This window comes from Marmota monax, unplaced genomic scaffold (genome assembly GCF_021218885.2).
Source record: "Marmota monax isolate L192 unplaced genomic scaffold, Marmota_monax_Labrador192_F-V1.1 WCK01_AAM20220418_F8-fsc00159, whole genome shotgun sequence".
In the NCBI taxonomy this organism is placed as follows: domain Eukaryota; kingdom Metazoa; phylum Chordata; class Mammalia; order Rodentia; family Sciuridae; genus Marmota; species Marmota monax.
The window spans coordinates 634,360-652,172 of record NW_026694999.1 but is presented as its reverse complement, the minus strand read 5'-3'; positions in this window follow the sequence as shown (position 1 = coordinate 652,172).

Below are 17,813 nucleotides of genomic sequence, written 5' to 3'. Positions count from 1 at the left end.
AGAATTGAAGTGAACACCCTATTTAGTACATGGGAGATTAAAGTCATGCATTTCTTGGTATTTATCTTATTTTATTGTTCACCTGATTAGGGTTTCAACTCTTGCTCTCTAAGTATATCAGAATATAATAACTTTAATCTCTTTTATATGAAGTTTTGCTTTTATTTTCTCCATCCTTGATATGTAGGACTTATGCAATTTTACTATTTTCATGTCTGTTGATGCTCGACATGAGTGGGATCCAACTCTGTGTGCTAGGGTACTTAGAATCCATATATTAAATATCTGTAACTTCTGTAGGTCTCAGCAGGAGATTGGTTTTGTATGTCATCATATACAGAACTCCCCTAAGGCAGATAATATAGCTGCATAAGAGCAATCTGCAGAATTCTAAATTTTGAAAAATAGTTACATTAGATTATTTCCTTTTATTCATGTTCTGATAGAGAGATCGCTTCTTGTACTGAAATTTATTACAGTATTAATGTCAAGAGGAAAGCTAAACTATAAAAGAGATCATAAAATGTTCTCATACTGAGTATTGGATTTTTAAAGCAATATTTACCTTTCATTTATATTTTTGTTTTCATATTTATAGCTTATTTTTCTTTATTTTTCATTTATACTTTCATTCCATTTATATTTCCTGTGTCAACATTTATCCTTGTGCAGAGGGTTATGTCATTCTTTTACTTATTTCTTTGTATAAAAGAGGTTCATATTATTATGAAGTTCAATCCCAAATTATTCAAATGGAACCAATATCTATCCTTCTCTCTCTAACCCAATACATGTGAAGTTACAGCAGAGCACATCAATAGGAAAAAAAAAAGTGGTTTGCCTCCAATGTAAGATTAAAATTCTCACAAAGACCATTTCACTAAGTATCTCATATCCTACAGGGAAGAGCTAAGCTTTTATTTTCCCAAAACTAGGAAGTTAGGGTGCTTTAAGAAGGGATAATATAATTTATATTTTAGAAGGTTAACTCGCTTTGAGCTGTGACCAGAGTGAACTAGCTGGCTAGAAAATATTTATAGTAATGCAAGTGGGTGACAAAATGTCCTGAACTCTTGTGGAAGTAGAGTTAGAAATGGCTATACCTGAGGTATCAAAGAAATGGGTCCTATAGGTCTTTGAATCAATTAGGTCTTAGGTCAAGAAGAAAGTAAAAAAGTAGCTACTAGTTTTCTACCTTGAGCAAGTTATGATATGAGAAATACAGGTGTAGCCAAGGCAGCCAGGACAAAACACAGAGGTGTGCAGAGATGAGATTCTAACAATATTGGAAGCAATGCTCATGGGTTTTAGAATAAAGAGGGGAGGAAGCAGAGATAAGAGGAACAGAAAGAGTGGAAAGGTCAAGAGAATGGAAATCTCAATGAGCATGGGGAATGAACTAAGAATGAGATTGTGATAAAAGAATAAGTTGGAACTTTACATTTCAAGAGTGCAACTGCTCTTGGTGATGACAAGTTTCAGGGCATTGCCACAGGAAGGACTGCTGACAGAGCTGATATGAAAAACAACTGGAATCCAAATAAAGTCACTGAGAGGTTATGGTATCACTCAGGCCGTAAGTTTTCAGCCACTGAGCAGAATTTTGGGAAAGTCAGTGGGTACATATTATAAGATGAGGGAAACATATTATAGACATATTGGAGGATTGTAGAAGAGCACATTTTGGGGGTAGGTACTAAAAACTGTATGTGCTCTTCTTACTCCCCCAAATGGATTGGTAATGTTCTAAAAAATATACTGGGGAGAGAGAAGATTGTTAAGCACACTGAAGGCACTCAACTCACCTCCTGGTCCTGATCCTTGTGACATGGAGGAATGAGCAGTCAATGTTTATAAGAGCTGTAGGGGAAATTCTGTCCCTAGGGTAAGCCAGGTTTCCACTGAGGGGTATGTTCAGCTGTGAGATAGATAATGTTGAGGAGATTTTTTTTTCTTTCATTGGATTACATTGGGGTGTCAGCAGCCATAGTGAAAGGCTGAGTACGAAAGCAGTGGAGGACACTGCTGTCAAGGGAAAACTTCTTATTACAATATAGAGACAAACACAGGTAATTACAGGAGCTTACACATTTGTTTAGAAAAAAAAGAAAAAGATATCTTGATATCTCAAACATCATGGTATAATTAGTTGTCATCAGTGTTTCTTTTACTCAAAAGACATGGTCTAAATGTATTGTTTCCAGAAAGTAATCATGGGATAGATAAAATAGCAGCCTCAGGTGGTGAGAAAACAAGGCAAGTAGCTCTCTGGAAGAAGAGATTCAAATTCGAATGCAATATGTTTTTAAGACAGCTGCTAAACAGTAGAGAAGGGATTCAAATCCATCCATCTCAAGAAAATCATGTTATTTCCTTAATGTTTCACTGCATTGTTTTTTTCCCATATTTTAAAGATAAGAAATATACATACCACAAGCCCTACCTTAGCACAGAAGAAAAAATAATTAACTTGGCCCTAGGCAACAAGACATTGGAGATGTTGCGATAAGAGCAATCATAGACAGATCTGACAGGAAGTCAGCAACCTAAATATGAGAAACCAAGGCACAGGATGGGGAGATCCTATACACAAGACTGTCCTTGGAGGAAATATTGGGTTTCAAAGATCAGAAGATAACTTCCATTGATTTGCCTCAAAATGATCTTGAGGTTACTGGGATATTGGTTTAGATATGCTAATAGTTATGTGGAAACAATGTTATAGTTGCAATTAAAAGTAGGGGTTCAACTTCCAGTTATTCTTGACACTCACTATGTAATCCTGGATTAAGTTTCTCTCAGCTATAAGTTGCTTAACTGTAGAATAAGAGTAATATCTGTTGCAAAAATGTATCCTGAAGAATAAATGAGAAACTACCTTTTCCATTGCAAATGTCAAATTTGTAAAATCGATAAATTGAAGGATTGACCTGACAATAATGTTTTCATTCTCTCGTGCTCATTTATTCTTCATGTACAGTTACTAATCTCTTAGCTAACTATATGCCTACTCTATCTCTCTTTTACAGTCTTTCTCAAGACGTGATTAGTCTCTAGCTTCATTGGAACCTGTCTTTCTGGCATAATTTCCTATCTGTCAACATAATCACTCTATTCCAACCAAGTTGGTTTATTTCTTATCTTCTAAACACACTGATTTTCTTCTCTAATCTTTTTCTCACATCAGTTTTGTAACAGGGAAATATCTTAGCCCACAAACTCACCTTTAAGGAATTTCAACGTGATTATATCCAGATTTAATCTTAAGGGTTAGAAACTGACTCTCAGTCACATTATCCTTCCCTACCCTTCCAAAATATATTTTTTAAATTATCACTTCTTCCCCCTTCCAAAGATCTTTTCTTTTCTTCAATTCAGGGTTTCATCTGATCATTCATGCAAGCAAAGGCTTCCTGAACTCCTCATCGTCTATTTGGCATGAGAGATGGGTGATTTTTTCCTATTTCATGGCACTTTGGGAACATGAGAAGTTCCTTCCTATCAGGAGCACTGAGCAGCCTATGCAGGTTCTCCAGCCTCAACAGCGTAAAGATCCAAACCTTTCTACACTGGAATTCTGTTCCTGTCCCAGAAAATTCCTATAACTATAAACAAAGGATCTCTGTTTTCAGATACTCTGAACATTTCAGCCTAGCTAGTTCTAGGTTGATTCAAACCTGTTGTCAGAGTTATGAACTGAGGAAATCCACAACTACGTCAATAGTATAATATCACTCTGGGCAAAGTGATTTTCTCAGAAATAACTTGACCTAATTCATACCTGTATCTTCTGGACTCGAAGGGTCCTCGCTTTTCTGGCAGAGCCAGTAGAAGTCAGTGCTTTTGGGTAATGTGCTAAGCAATAAGACATAAGTTAAGAAACTGAGATCATGTTGGAATATGAGGAAGGAAGAAGATAATTTATATTGGAAGCTTTATTATCTTCCATTATGTGATCTAATCAATTAACTTATTTTCTACACTAAATTCAGTTTTGTGTGAAGTATTAGAGAAAAAGTCACAATGGTTATAATTGCTTATATTAATACTAAACACATTTTTTTATGTTTCTTCCATTTTTTTCCCAAATAAGTTTAAATTCCTTAAGGACAGAGTTTATGTCTTATATTTCTATTCCTAGCATATTGCATAACACATATTAATGCCATATGAATATCTATAAACTGGATCATCAAGGTATCTAATGTAACTATTTAAGTTTGGTTTCTAATATAATCTGGTTTTAGATGTTATGAATTCATCTAAAAATAATTTGGAAAATAATCTTTTTTTTAGTCAAATAGTGGTTAATATATGACTAAAAGGGGCATATTTCAAATTGCATAGATTCCCTGGCCAGTTTTATAAGGTGACCTGCTTCTGAATAGACACCATCTTCAGATAAATTCCTTAAGGACTTGCCTCACTATCTTGTTGAATCTTTTTTATGAGCAGATTTTGAGGTATTCATTTACTGACAATAGGTATTATATGAAAAATGTACAACAAAAGTCAGCCATTTAAGATAGAGACTTTTTAAAACTTTCCAAAAATGAAGAAAGAATTGGAAAACCAAATTCAAGAAGCCTATAGGATGCCAAATATACAAAATCACAACATATTCATACCAAGGCACATTATAATGAAAATGCCCAAAATACAGCATAAGGAGAGGATATTAAAAGCCCTGAGAGAAAGGAATCAGATTACATATAGGGGGAAACCAGTTAGGATAATGGCAGATTTTTCAACACAGACCCTGGAAGCTAGAAGATCCTGGAACAACATATATCAAGCTCTGTAAGAAAATGGATGCCAACCAAGAATCTTGTATCCAGCAAAATTAAGCTTTAGATTTGATGATGAAATAAAAATCTTCCATGATAAATAAAAGTTAAAAGAATTTACAGCTAGAAAACCAGCACTACAAAACATCTCTGGCAAAATATTCCATGAAGAAGAAAAAAGAAACTATAATGAAAATCAGCACAGGGAGATAGTACCCTAAAGAAAAAGCTAATAAAAAAAGAAAATAAGTCAAGTTAAATAACAAAAATAAACAAATGGCTGGGAATACAAACCATGTCTCAATAATAAGCCTGAAAGTTAATAGCCTAAACTCACCAATCAAAAGACATAGGCTAGCAGAATCGATTAAAACAACAACAACAACATGCTGCCTCCAGGAGACTCATCTCATAGAAAAAGACATACACATACTGAAGGTGAAAGGTTGGTAAATATTGTATCACCCGCATGGACTGCAGAAGCAAGCAGAGGTTTCCTTTCTCACATCAAATAAAGTAGACTTCAAGCCAAAGTTAAACAAAAGCGATAAAGAAGGACATTTCATACTGCTCAAGGGAACCATCCACCAACAAAACATAACAATTATAAGTATATATGCCAAAAAAAATTGGAGCATCTATGTTCATCAAACAAATTCTTCTCAAGTTCAAGAGTTAAATTGACCACAACACAATAATCCTGGGTGACTTTAACACAACTCTCTCACTACTGGATAGATCTTCTAAACAAAGGTTAAATAAAGACACTATAGATCTCATTAGTACATCAATAACTTTGACTTAAATGACATACATAGAATATTTCATCCTTCATCAAGTGAATACACGTTCTTCACAGCAGCATATGGATCCTTCTCTAAAGTAGACAATGAAATATGCCACAGAGAAACTCTTAGCAATTACAAAAAAGTAGAGATACTCCCCTGCATTTTATCAGATCATAATGGAATGAAATTAGAAATCAATGACAAATTAAAAAATAAAAATTACTCTAACACCTGTAGACTAAACAATATGCTACTGATTGAACAATGGGTTACAAAAGACATCAAGAAGGAGATTAAAAAACTCTTAAAGGTAAATGAGAACATGGACACAACATATCAAAATCTCTGGGACACTATGAAATCAATACTAAGAAGAAATTCATTGAATGGAGTTCATTCCTTAAAAGAAAAGAAGTCAACAAACAAATGACCTAACATTACATCTCAAAGCCAAGAAAAAGAAGAGCAAATCAACACCAAAAGCAGTAGAAGGCAGGAAATAATTAAAATTAGAGGTGAAATCAATGAAATTAAAACAATTGAAAAAAATTGACAAAACAAGAAGTTGGTTCTTTGAAAAAAGAAAATAAAATTGACAGACCCTTAGCTACGTTAATAAAGAGAAGGAGAGAGAAAACTCAAATTACTAACATTTGCGATGAAAAAGGTAATATCACAACAGATACTTCAGAATATAGAGGATAATTAGAAATTATTTTGAAAACTTATACTTCCATAAAATAGAAAATATCGAAGGCATCAACAAATTTCTTAAGTCATATGATTTGCCTAAATTGAATCAGGATAATATACACAATTTAAACAGACCAATATCAAGCAATGAAATAGAAGATGCCATCAGAAGCCTACCAACCAAAAAAAGCCCAGGACCAAATGGATACATAGCCAAGTTGTACAAGACCTTTAAAGAAGAATTAATACCAATACTCTTCAATTTATTTCATGAAATAGAAAAAGAGGGAGCACTTTCAAACACATTCTATGATGCCAGTATCACCCTGATTTTAAAAACCAGGCAAAGACACATTAAAGAAAGAAAACTTCAGACCAATATCTCAATGAACACAGATGCAAAAATTCTCAATAAAATTCTGGAAAATTGAATACAAAAACATATCAAAAAGATTGTGCACTAAGATTAATTGGGATTCATCCCAGGGATGCAAGGTTGGTTCAACATACATAAATCAGAAAATGTGGGGATGTGGCTCAAGCGATACATGCTCGCCTGGCATGGGCGGAACGCTGGGTTCGATCCTCAGCACCATACAAAAATAAAAACTAAAAAAAAGATATTGTGTCTATCAAAAACTGAAAAATAAATGTTAAAAAATTCTCTCTCTCTCTTTAAAAAAATTAAAAATTAAATTTAAAAATGTAATTAATCACATCAATACACTTAAAGAATCATATGATAATCTCAATAAACACATAAAAAGCATTTGACAAAATACAGCACCCCTTCATGTTCAAAACACTAGAAAAATTAGGGATAATAGGAATGTATTTCGGCATGATAAAGGTTATCTACACTTAGCTCCAGGCCAACATGATTCCAAATGAAGAAAAATTGAAGGCAATCCCTCTAAAATCTGGAACAAGTAAGGGATGCACTCTTTCACCACTTCTATTTAACACAGTTCTTGAAACACTGGCCAGAGCAATTAGACAGATGAAAGAAATTAAAGGGAAACACATAGGAAAAGAGGAACTCAAATTGGCACTATTTGGGCAATGATATGATTCTATACCTAGAAAATCCAAAAAATTCCACCAGAAAATTTCTAAAACTAGTAAATGAATTCAGCAATGTAGCAGGATACAAAATTAATACCCATAATTCAAAGGCATTTTTGTATATCAGTGACAAATCCTCTGAAAGATAAATTAGGAAAACTACCCCATTTACAATAGCCTCAAAAAATAAAATACTTGGGAATCAACTTAACGAAAGACGTGAAAGATCTATGCAATGAAAAATACATAACCCTAAAGAAAGAAAACAAAGAATACCTTAGAAGATAGAAAGATATACCTTGCTCTTGGATATGTAGAATTAATATTATCAAAATGACCATGCTACCAAAAGCACTATACAGATTTAATGCGATTCTGATCAAAATCCCAATGACATTCCTCATAGAAAAAAAGCAACCTTAAAATTCATCTGGAAAAAATAAGAGACTCAGAATAGCTAAAGCAATCCTAAGCAGGAAGAGTGAAGCAGGTGGCATCAGTAAATCAGACCTAAAATTATACTACAGAGCAACAGTAACAAAAACAGCATGGTACTGGCACCAAAATAGAATGGTAGACCAATGGTATAGAATAGAGAACACAGAGACTAACCCACATAACTACAGCTACCTTACATTAGACAAAGGTGCCAAAAACATACATTGGAGAAAAGACAGCCTCTTCAACAAATGGTACTGGGAAAACTGGAAATCCATATGCAACAAAATGAAATTAAACCCATAGTTCTCACCATGCACAAAACTCAACAAAAAGTGGATCAAGAACCTAGGAACCAGAGACCCTGCATCTAATAGAAGAAAAAGTAGGCCCAAATCTTCTTCATGTCAGATTAGGCAATGATTTCCTTAATAAGACTCCTATATTGCAAGAATTAAAATCAAGAATCAACAATTGGGATGGATTTAAACTAAAAAGCTTCTTCTCAGCAGAAGAAACAATCAGTGAGGTGAATAGAGAGCCTACATTTGGGGAGTAAATTTTTACCCCTCACACATTAGCTAGAGCACTAATCTCTAGGGTATATAAAGAACTCAAAAATCTAAACACCAAAAATCCAAATAATAAGTGGGCCAATGAATAAGTGGGCCAAGGACCTGAACAGACAGTTATCAGAAGATGATATACAATCAATCAACAAATATATGAGAAAATGTTCATCATCTCTAGCAATTAGAGAAATGCAAATCAAAACTACTCTAAGATTTCATCTCACTCTAGTCAGAATGGCAGCTATTATGAAGACAAACAATAATAAGTGTTGGGAAGGATATGGAGAAAAAAAGGTACACTCATACACTGCTAGTGGGACTGCAAATTGGTGCAGCCAATATGGAAAGTGGTATGGAGATTTCTTGGAAAATTGGGAATGGAAGCACCATTTGACCTAGCTATCCCTCTCCTGGGTCTATACCCAAAGGACTTTAAAACAGCATACTACAGGGAAACAGCCACATCAATGTTTATAGCAGCACAATTAACAATAGCTAAACTGTGGAACCAACCTAGATGCCCTTCAGTAGATGAATGGATACAAAAAATGTGGCTACAATGGAATATTACTCATCAATAAAAGAGAACAAAATTATGGCATTTGTAGGCAAATGAATGGAGTTAGAGAAAATAATTGTAAGTGAAATTAGCCAATCCTCCAAAAACAAATGCCAAATGTTTTCTCTGATTTAAAGATGCTGATTCATAGTGGAGTAGAGAGGGAGAGCATGGGAGGAATAGACGAACTCTAGATAGGGCTGAGGATAGGGAGAGGAAGGGAGGGGTGAGGGGGTTAGAAATGTTGTTGGACATCATTATCCAAAGTACACATATGAAGACATAAATTGTTGTGGACATACTTTCTATACAATCAGAGATATGAAAAATTATGTTCTATATGTGTAATATGATTGTAATGCATTGTGCTATCATATATAATACATAAAACAGAAAAAAAATAATTTTAACAAGTTAAAAAAAGAGAGTCTTGGGGTTGGGGATGTGGCTCAAGTGGTAACGTGCTCGCCTGGCATGCGTGGGGCACTGGGTTTGATCCTCAGCACCACATAAAAATAAAATAAAGATGTTGTGTCCATCAAAAACTAAAAAATAAATATTAAAAAATTCTCTCTCTCTCTCTCTCTCTATCTCTCTCTCTCTCTCTAAAAAAAGAGAGTCTTTTAAACTTGATCTGTTTCTTTGAAATCACTTTGAATTAAAATGTATTCTTTAAAATGCATTTTCCATTTAGGACTGCAGAATATGAAAAATGCATTGTGTGGTCAAATTAACTATTTAAAAAATATTTAGGGAATTTTCTCTATGTATAAATATTGATTTTAAGTTTGTGTTTGCTTCCTCCCGTGAACAAGAGCATATAGAGTCTTGAACCAATTGCAAACCATTTGATTCAGCTCAACCTCATAACTGCTCTTCAGAAATTCATAAATCAGGTCTGCATCTGTCCCAGTTATTTGTGTTTTCATAATGGTGCCAAAACCATACTGGTTAATTTTGCTTACACTTTGAACATCATTAAGCTTTATTTGAGAAGTGTGGGGAAGACGGCGGCGAGGGGAGTGCATTGCCCCCGTGTGCCACGTCACTGTGCGGGAGAATGACGAGTCAGGACGGCTAAAGGCTATCTTGTTAGGAATTTCCAGCAATAGTGGTGCTCCGGGCCGGAACCTGGAGGAAGGATTTCCATCACATGAGGATCAGCTACGGGGGCTCAAACGCGAGAGATTTGTCTGCACGGAGGGTCACACTGCTTATTCAGCAAATCGCCCCGCGGCTAGAGTCTGCGGCACGCGCTGGGAAATGAGGAGATTGCGACGCAGGGATACAGCGCTGCAGTTTCTGCAGGCTTCTGCCAGCTGTGCAAGCACCATACTCAGTGCTAAATTCTGGGTTCGAGATGGGGGAAGGAAGCGGTCCAATTCGGTTCTCCACACCGGTCAGACCACAGAGGAGGCCAGCGGCCACCATTTTGGAGAGCTGACGTCACCATCCCTGTTTTCGACTGATCGCAGCTCATCCAGCCATAGAACAGGTAATTTCAGGCTGCCATTCGCCTGCAGCTCGCAGACAACTTACTCAGGCTCAGTGCTAATTAACCCTTGGAAACTGCTTCTTGGAGCCTGCTCTTAACAGAGCATACACCGAGCATGGAGCGGCCGAGTTCCGGCTCCCGGAACTGCTCTGGCCCAGGGCTAAGGAGCCCGCAGAAACTGCTTCTTGGTCTGGGTCCTGCTGAGTACTGTGGAAGTAAATACCAACCGAGCCTTCATGGGCAGTGGCAAAGGGACTGAGACGGGGCTTGTGAGGGCCGGTCAGGACTCACCCGTTGCTTTGGTCATCCGGCAAAGGGAACGAAATGCTGCCATTCACATAGGATACCAACATGGCAGAGATCTGATGTCATCAGAAAGCGGCAGAGGAGAAAACTTCATCAATACCAGCGGCGACAGAAACAGTTGGTCTCCTGGTAGGGAGGGTGAGTCACAGACACCCGAGTCTCTCTCGCTTTTTCATGGAGCCAGAGGGGAGGAGCAGGGCCGCCACCCACGCCCGGAGCAGGTCCAGCGGCTCGACGGCGTGGTGGTCACGTGACCCCAATTGGAGTGGGGGCAGAGCGGACCCGCCACCCGCGCCCGCAAGGTGGGCAGACCTGCGAACGACCGGCAGAACAGGCCCAGTGGTCCGCGGGTGTGGTAGGAGGGGCAGGGCAGAGCCACAGCCCGCGCCTGCAAGGTAAGCAGACCTGCGACAGACCCGCAGTTCAGGCCCAGTGGCCTGCCAGCGTGGTACACACGTCACCCCAACTGGAGTAGGAGCAGAGCAGAGCCTTCGCCCACGCGCGGAACAGGCCCAGCGGCCCTCCGGTGTGGTGGTCACGTGACCCCAATTTGATGAGGCAGAGTGGAACTGCCACCCGTGCCCGCAGGGTGGGCAGACCTGCGACCATCCTGCAGATCAGGCCTAGCGGTCCGCTGGCATGGTAGGAGGGGCAGGGCAGAGCCGCCGCCCTCGCCTGCAAGGTAGGCAGACCTGCGAAAGACCGGCGGATCAGGCCCACTGGCCTGCCAGCATGGTACACACGTCACCCCAATTGGAGTAGGGGCAGAGCAGAGCCGCCGCCCGTGCCAGGAACAGGCCCAGCGACCTGCCGGCGTGGTAGTCACGACACCCAATTGGAGTAGGGGCAGAGCAGAGCCGCCACCCATGCCCGCAAGGTAGGCAGACCTGCGACCGACCTGTGGAACAGGCCCAGCGGCCGGCCGGGGTGGTAGGCATGTCACCCCAGTTGGAGTAGGAGCAGAGCAGAGCCTTCGCCCGCGCCCGGAACAGGCCCAGCGGTCCACGGGTGTGGTAGACAAGTCACACCAATTGGAGGAGGGGCAGAGCAGAGCAACCGCCCGCGCCTGCAAGGTTGGCAGACCTGCAACCGACCCGTGGATCAGGCCCGGTGGCCTGCCGGCATGGTACACACGTCACCCCAATTGGAGTAGAGGCAGAGCAGAGCTTTCGCCCGCGCCCGGGAGAGGCACAGCAGCCCGCTGGCGAGGTAGTCACGTCACCCCAATTGGAGTAAGGGCAGAAAAGAGCCGCCTCCCGTGCCCGGAATAAGCCCAGCGACCCGCCAGCGTGGTAGACACCCCAATTGGAGTAAGGGCAGAGCAGAGCCACCGCCCGCGCCTGCAAGGTAGGCAGACCGCCGCCCGATCCTGCAAGGGAGACTTTTCAACTATACAAGAGCAATATAAATATATAGGGGGAAAAAATTTTTCAAAAACACAACAGTTTCACCAAGCAGAAAGAAACACAAGCAGTATGAAAAGACAAGGAAAGAAAGGACCACAAGCAATGCAGGTCAACTCAACTTTAGAAGAGGTAACAGCTGCAGCAGATGGAAGGTCAGATAAAGAATTCAGGATATACATGCTTCAGATGATCTGGAGTAACAAGGAAGACATTAGACAGCAAAATCAGACAATGAAAGATCACTTAGCCATGCTAGCGAAGAGAAGAAGAGAGAGAACTCAAATTACTAGCATACGGGATGAAAAAGGCAATATCACAACAGACACTTCAGAAATACAGAAGATAATCAAAAATTATTTTGAATCCTTATACTCCAATAAATTAGAAGATAGTGAAGGTATCAATAAATTTCTTAAGTCATATGATCTGCCCAGATTGAGTCAGGAGGATATAGAAAACCTAAACAGACCAATATCAATTGAGGAAATAGAAGAAACCATCAAAAGACTACCAACTAAGAAAAGCCCAGGACCAGATGGGTATACAGCAGAGTTTTACAAAACCTTTAAAGAGGAACTAATACCAATACTTTTCAAGCTACTTTAGGATATAGAAAAAGAGGGAGAACTTCCAAATTCATTCTACGACGCCAACATCACCCTGATACCTAAACCAGACAAAGACACTTCAAAGAAAGAAAACTACAGACCAATATCTCTAATGAACCTAGATGCAAAAATCCTCAATAAAATTCTGGCCACTCGGATACAAAAACATATCAAAAAATTGTGCACCATGATCAAGTAGGATTCATCCCTGGGATGCAAGGCTGGTTCAATATACGGAAATCAATAAATGTTATTCACCACATCAATAGACTTAAAAATAAGAACCATATGATCATCTCGATAGATGCGGAAAAAGCATTCGACAAAGTACAGCATCCCTTTATGTTCAAAACTCTATAAAAACTAGGGATAACAGGAACATACCTCAATATTGTAAAAGCAATCCATGCTAAGCCTCAGGCTAGCATCATTCTGAATGGAGAAAAATTGAAGGCATTCCCTCTAAAATCTGGGACAAGACAGGGATGCCCTTTCTCACCACTTCTGTTCAACATAGTTCTCGAAACACTGGCCAGAGCAATTAGACAGACGAAAGAAATTAAAGGCATCAAAATAGGAAAAGAAGAACTTAAATTATCACTATTTGCAGGTGACATGATTCTATACCTAGCAGACCCAAAAGGGTCTACAAAGAAACTATTAGAGCTAATAAATGAATTCAGCAAAGTGGCAGGATATAAAATCAACACGCATAAATCAAAGGCATTCCTGTATATCAGCGACAAATCCTCTGAAATGGAAATGAGGACAACCACTCCATTCACAATATCTTCAAAAAAAAAAATACTTGGGAATCAACCTAACAAAAGAGGTGAAAGACTTATACAATGAAAACTACAGAACCCTAAAGAGAGAAATAGAAGAAGATCTTAGAAGATAGAAAAATATACCCTGTTCATGGATAGGCAGAACTAACATCATCAAAATGGCAATATTACCAAAAGTTCTCTATAGGTTTAATGCAATGCCAATCAAAATCCCAACGGCATTTCTTGTAGAAATAGAGAAAGCAATCATGAGATGTTGAGAGCCACAGCCGAAGGGGCCCCAGCAAACTTCCAGCTGCCAGCAAACTTCCAGCTGCCGGCTGATGATTGGCTCACAGCGGCCCCAGCAACATCTAGCTGATTGGCTCCTCGGCCCCAGCAACATCTAGCTGATTGGCTCCTCTGCGGTGATGCTCATTGGGCTGTTTCCCTGCCCTTTCAGACCACGGAGCTGCTCATTGGGGGACTTTTTTGGCTCCGCCCACGTGACCCAGCCAATCGGCCTCAAGAGCAGGAGGATTGTGGGAGGTGGAGAGAAGCTTGTGAGGGAGAGAGAGGCTTGTGGAAAGCCAGTGGTGGCAGTTGAGGCTCTGAGGGTTTTTCCTGAGAGGCTGTTTTGTTTGGCGTGTGTGGTTCTAAAAATAAAGTTAGTTTCTTTTGACAAGTGGCTCCTGATTGTGCCCAGCCAGACTGTGGCATTTGGTGGCTCGCACGGGGAGCGACTGAGGGTAAGTGAAACTGCTCGCCCCTGAGGGCAGGGCGAGAGGATGGGTAGCCATTTTAAGATTCTTCTTTTGTTATTTTGTTTCACTTTTGTTTTAAGTTGCCTGTCCCTGGAGATGTGTAAGATGGAAGAAAAACCGCTCACATCTGAGGAACAGATAGGGAGAAAGGACGGATGGACATTTCAGGAGGCTATTATAATGATTTTGTGTTGTTCCAATTTTGTTTCACTCAGTTTCAGTTTTGTTAGGCGTTATCTTGTTGGGTTGTATTATAGTAGAAATACGGGATCAGAAATTAGTACAAAACAAACTGAAAGAGTGTTAAGTAAATTGTTAGAGGAAGGAGGCATCTCAGTAAAATCCAGAACAATCAGGGCATACGTTGATACAATACAAAAATGTAGCCCATGGCTTTTTAAGGAGGAGTTGTTAAATATATCACAATGGAACCATCATGGTGAAGATTTAAAAAGAATAGAAAAGAAAAGCCCAGGGACTCTGCCAGTTGGCACATTGCCATTGTGGACGTTCATATCTTGTTTGCTTAGTCCAAAGCCTTCAGTTCAGACAATGGTAGAGGAAGAAGAAGACATAATGATTCAAGTAAAAGAGAAGGTCTCTCAAGTTAGTCAGACAGAGGAAAAGATTCAAGTAAAAGAGAAGGTCTCTCAAGCTAGTCAGACAGAGAAAGAAAGTGTAAAACAGAAAAAGCCATCAGGGGGAAAGTTACAACAGGAGACTGCTACTAACACCTTTCTATCACCAGAGGACATAAGTGTCCAACTAACAAGGCCACCTCCATATGCTGGGAGGTCCCCAACCCCCGCAGTTGATAGTTGGGATCCTGAGACAAGATCTCAAATATTAACATGCCCTGTATTTGAGGCAGGAGGGCAGCGATTTTATCAAGTTTTAAATTTCAAAACAGTGAAGCAGCTAAAAGAGGCTGTAACAACCTATGGTCCTCAAGCACCCTTCACTGTAAGCATGGTCGAATCCATTAACAACTTGAACATGACGCCAGCAGATTGGGCTAATATGTGTAAAGCTGTGCTAAATGGAGGACAATACCTGTTATGGAAGGTTGCCAATGAGGAATTTTGCAAGGAGACGGCTAGGCGAAATGCAGCAGCTGGTTATCCTCAGAGAAATCTAGATATGTTGTTAGGAAAGGGACCTTATGAGGATCAGCAGCAACAAATTGCATATGATCCTGGCGTATATGCACAAATTGCTGCAGATGCAATTAAGGCATGGAAGACTTTACAAGGACATGGAGGTTTACAAGGTCAATTATCTAAGGTAATACAAGGAGCTAATGAACCTTATGCTGAATTTGTAGATAGGCTTATTCAAACAGCTACCAGAGTTTTTGGGAATACAGAACAAGCAATGCCATTACTAAAACACCTGGCTTATGAGCAAGCGAATCGTTGGTGCAGAGATATCATTAGACCATGGAAACATGAAGATTTAAACACATATATTAAATTATGTAGAGACATTAATGAACAAGAGCAAGTCGTGGCAGCTGCAGTAAAACAGGCTTTAGATGCCAGAGACATTAATGAACAAGGGCAAATTGTGGCAGCTGCAGTAAAACAGGCTTTAGATGCCAGGCCAAGAACATGCTACAATTGTGAACAAACAGGACATTTTAAAAGGAATTGCCCCATTGGAGGAGGGTTTAACAAAACTAGGTATCAAAGGAGTAGAATACCAGGTATTTGCCCACGATGCCGTAGAGGGAGACATTGGGCTAATGAATGCCGTTCTCAAACCACCATAGAGGGTACTCCTTTATCAAAAAATGAACAAGGACCAGGTGTTTATCCACGATATCATGGAGAAAGGCATCAGGCTCCATTGCCAAAAAATGGACAGGGGGGCCCAATGCTCCGGGGCCCAAAACCACAAATATACGGAGCACTGGAGGAACCCAGCAACCCCATCAGGGTAGTGCCCAGGACACATTGTCCATCAGATCCCTCATCAGACAAACCAGAGGGAGTGCAGGGTTGGACATCTGCGCCTCCGCCAGAGCAGTACTAACTCCAGAGATGGGAGTTCAAATCATTCCCACAGGGGTGAAAGGACCTCTTCCCAAAGGAACAGTAGGCTTATTATTGGGACGCAGCTCTTCTACTCTAAAAGGACTTATGATAAGTCCTGGGGTAATTGATCCTGATTATGCAGGTGAAATAAAAATTATAGCCAGTTCTCCAAAGGGTATATCAGTAATTTCACCAGGAGATAGAATAGCACAGTTACCAATAATACCCAGCCTACATGATAAATTTTCCAGTCGTACTGTAGAAAGAGGTTCCAAGGGATTAGGCTCCACAGGTGTAGATTGGGCTATGCTTTCTTTAAATTTAGATTCTCGCCCCATGCTAAAACTAAATATTCAAGGACATGAATTTAATGGGCTACTGGATACAGGTGCAGACCTTAGCATCATCTCTCGTCAAGAATGGCCAAAACATTGGCCATTACAACAAGCCACTCAAACGCTTCGAGGCCTAGGAGTGGCAACTAATCCCCATAGAAGTGCAATGGTATTAGATTGGAAGGATCCTGAAGGATGTGAAGGAACTATACAGCCATATGTATTGGATCATCTTCCCGTAAATTTATGGGGACGAGATGTCCTAGATCAATTAGGTTTGACATTAACAAATAACATCAAGGGAGGGAAGATGGCGGCGAGGGGAGTGCATTACCCCCGTGTGCTGCTTCACTGTGTGGGAGTATGACAAGTCAGGACGGCTAAAGGATATCTTGTTAGGAATTTCCAGCAATAGTGGGGTGCGCCGGAACCTGGAGGAAGGATTTCCATCGCATGAGGATCGGCTACGGGGACTCAAACACGAGAGGTTTGTCGCACGGAGGGTAATACTGCTTATTCAGCAAATCGCCCCGCGGCTAGAGTCTGCAAGGCGCGCTGGGATAGAGACGCAGGGTTACAGCGCTGCAGTTTCTGCCAGACGCGCAAGCACCGCACTCAGGGCTGAATTCTGGGTTCGAGACGGGGAAGGAAGCGGCCCATCTCGGTTCTCCACACCGGTCAGACCACAGAGGAGGCCAGCAGCCACCATGTTGGTAAACTGACGTCACCACACCTGTTTTTGACTGACCGCAGCTCATTCAGCCATAGAACAGGTAATTTCAGGCTGCAATTCGCCTGCGGCTTGCAGACAGATTGCTAGGGTTCAGCGCCTGGGGGCTTCTTAAAATCTGATCTTATCGGAGTGAACACGGAGCGCGGGGCGGCCGAGTCCCGGCTCCCGGAACCGTCCCGGAACCGCCCTGGCTCCGGGCTGCGGAGCCTGCGGAGGCTGCTTCTTGGACCCTGCTAATATCAGAGCAAACACGAAACACCAAGAAGCCGAATTCCAGCTCCCGGAACTGAGCCCACGGGGACTGCTTCTTGGAGCTTACACTTATAGGAGCCTACACCGAGCACAGAGCGGCCGAGTTCCGGCTCCCGGAACCGTCCCGGAACCGCCCTGGCTCAGGGCTGCGGAGCCCGCGGAGGCTGCTTCTTGGACCCTGCTACTATCAGAGCATACACCAAACACTA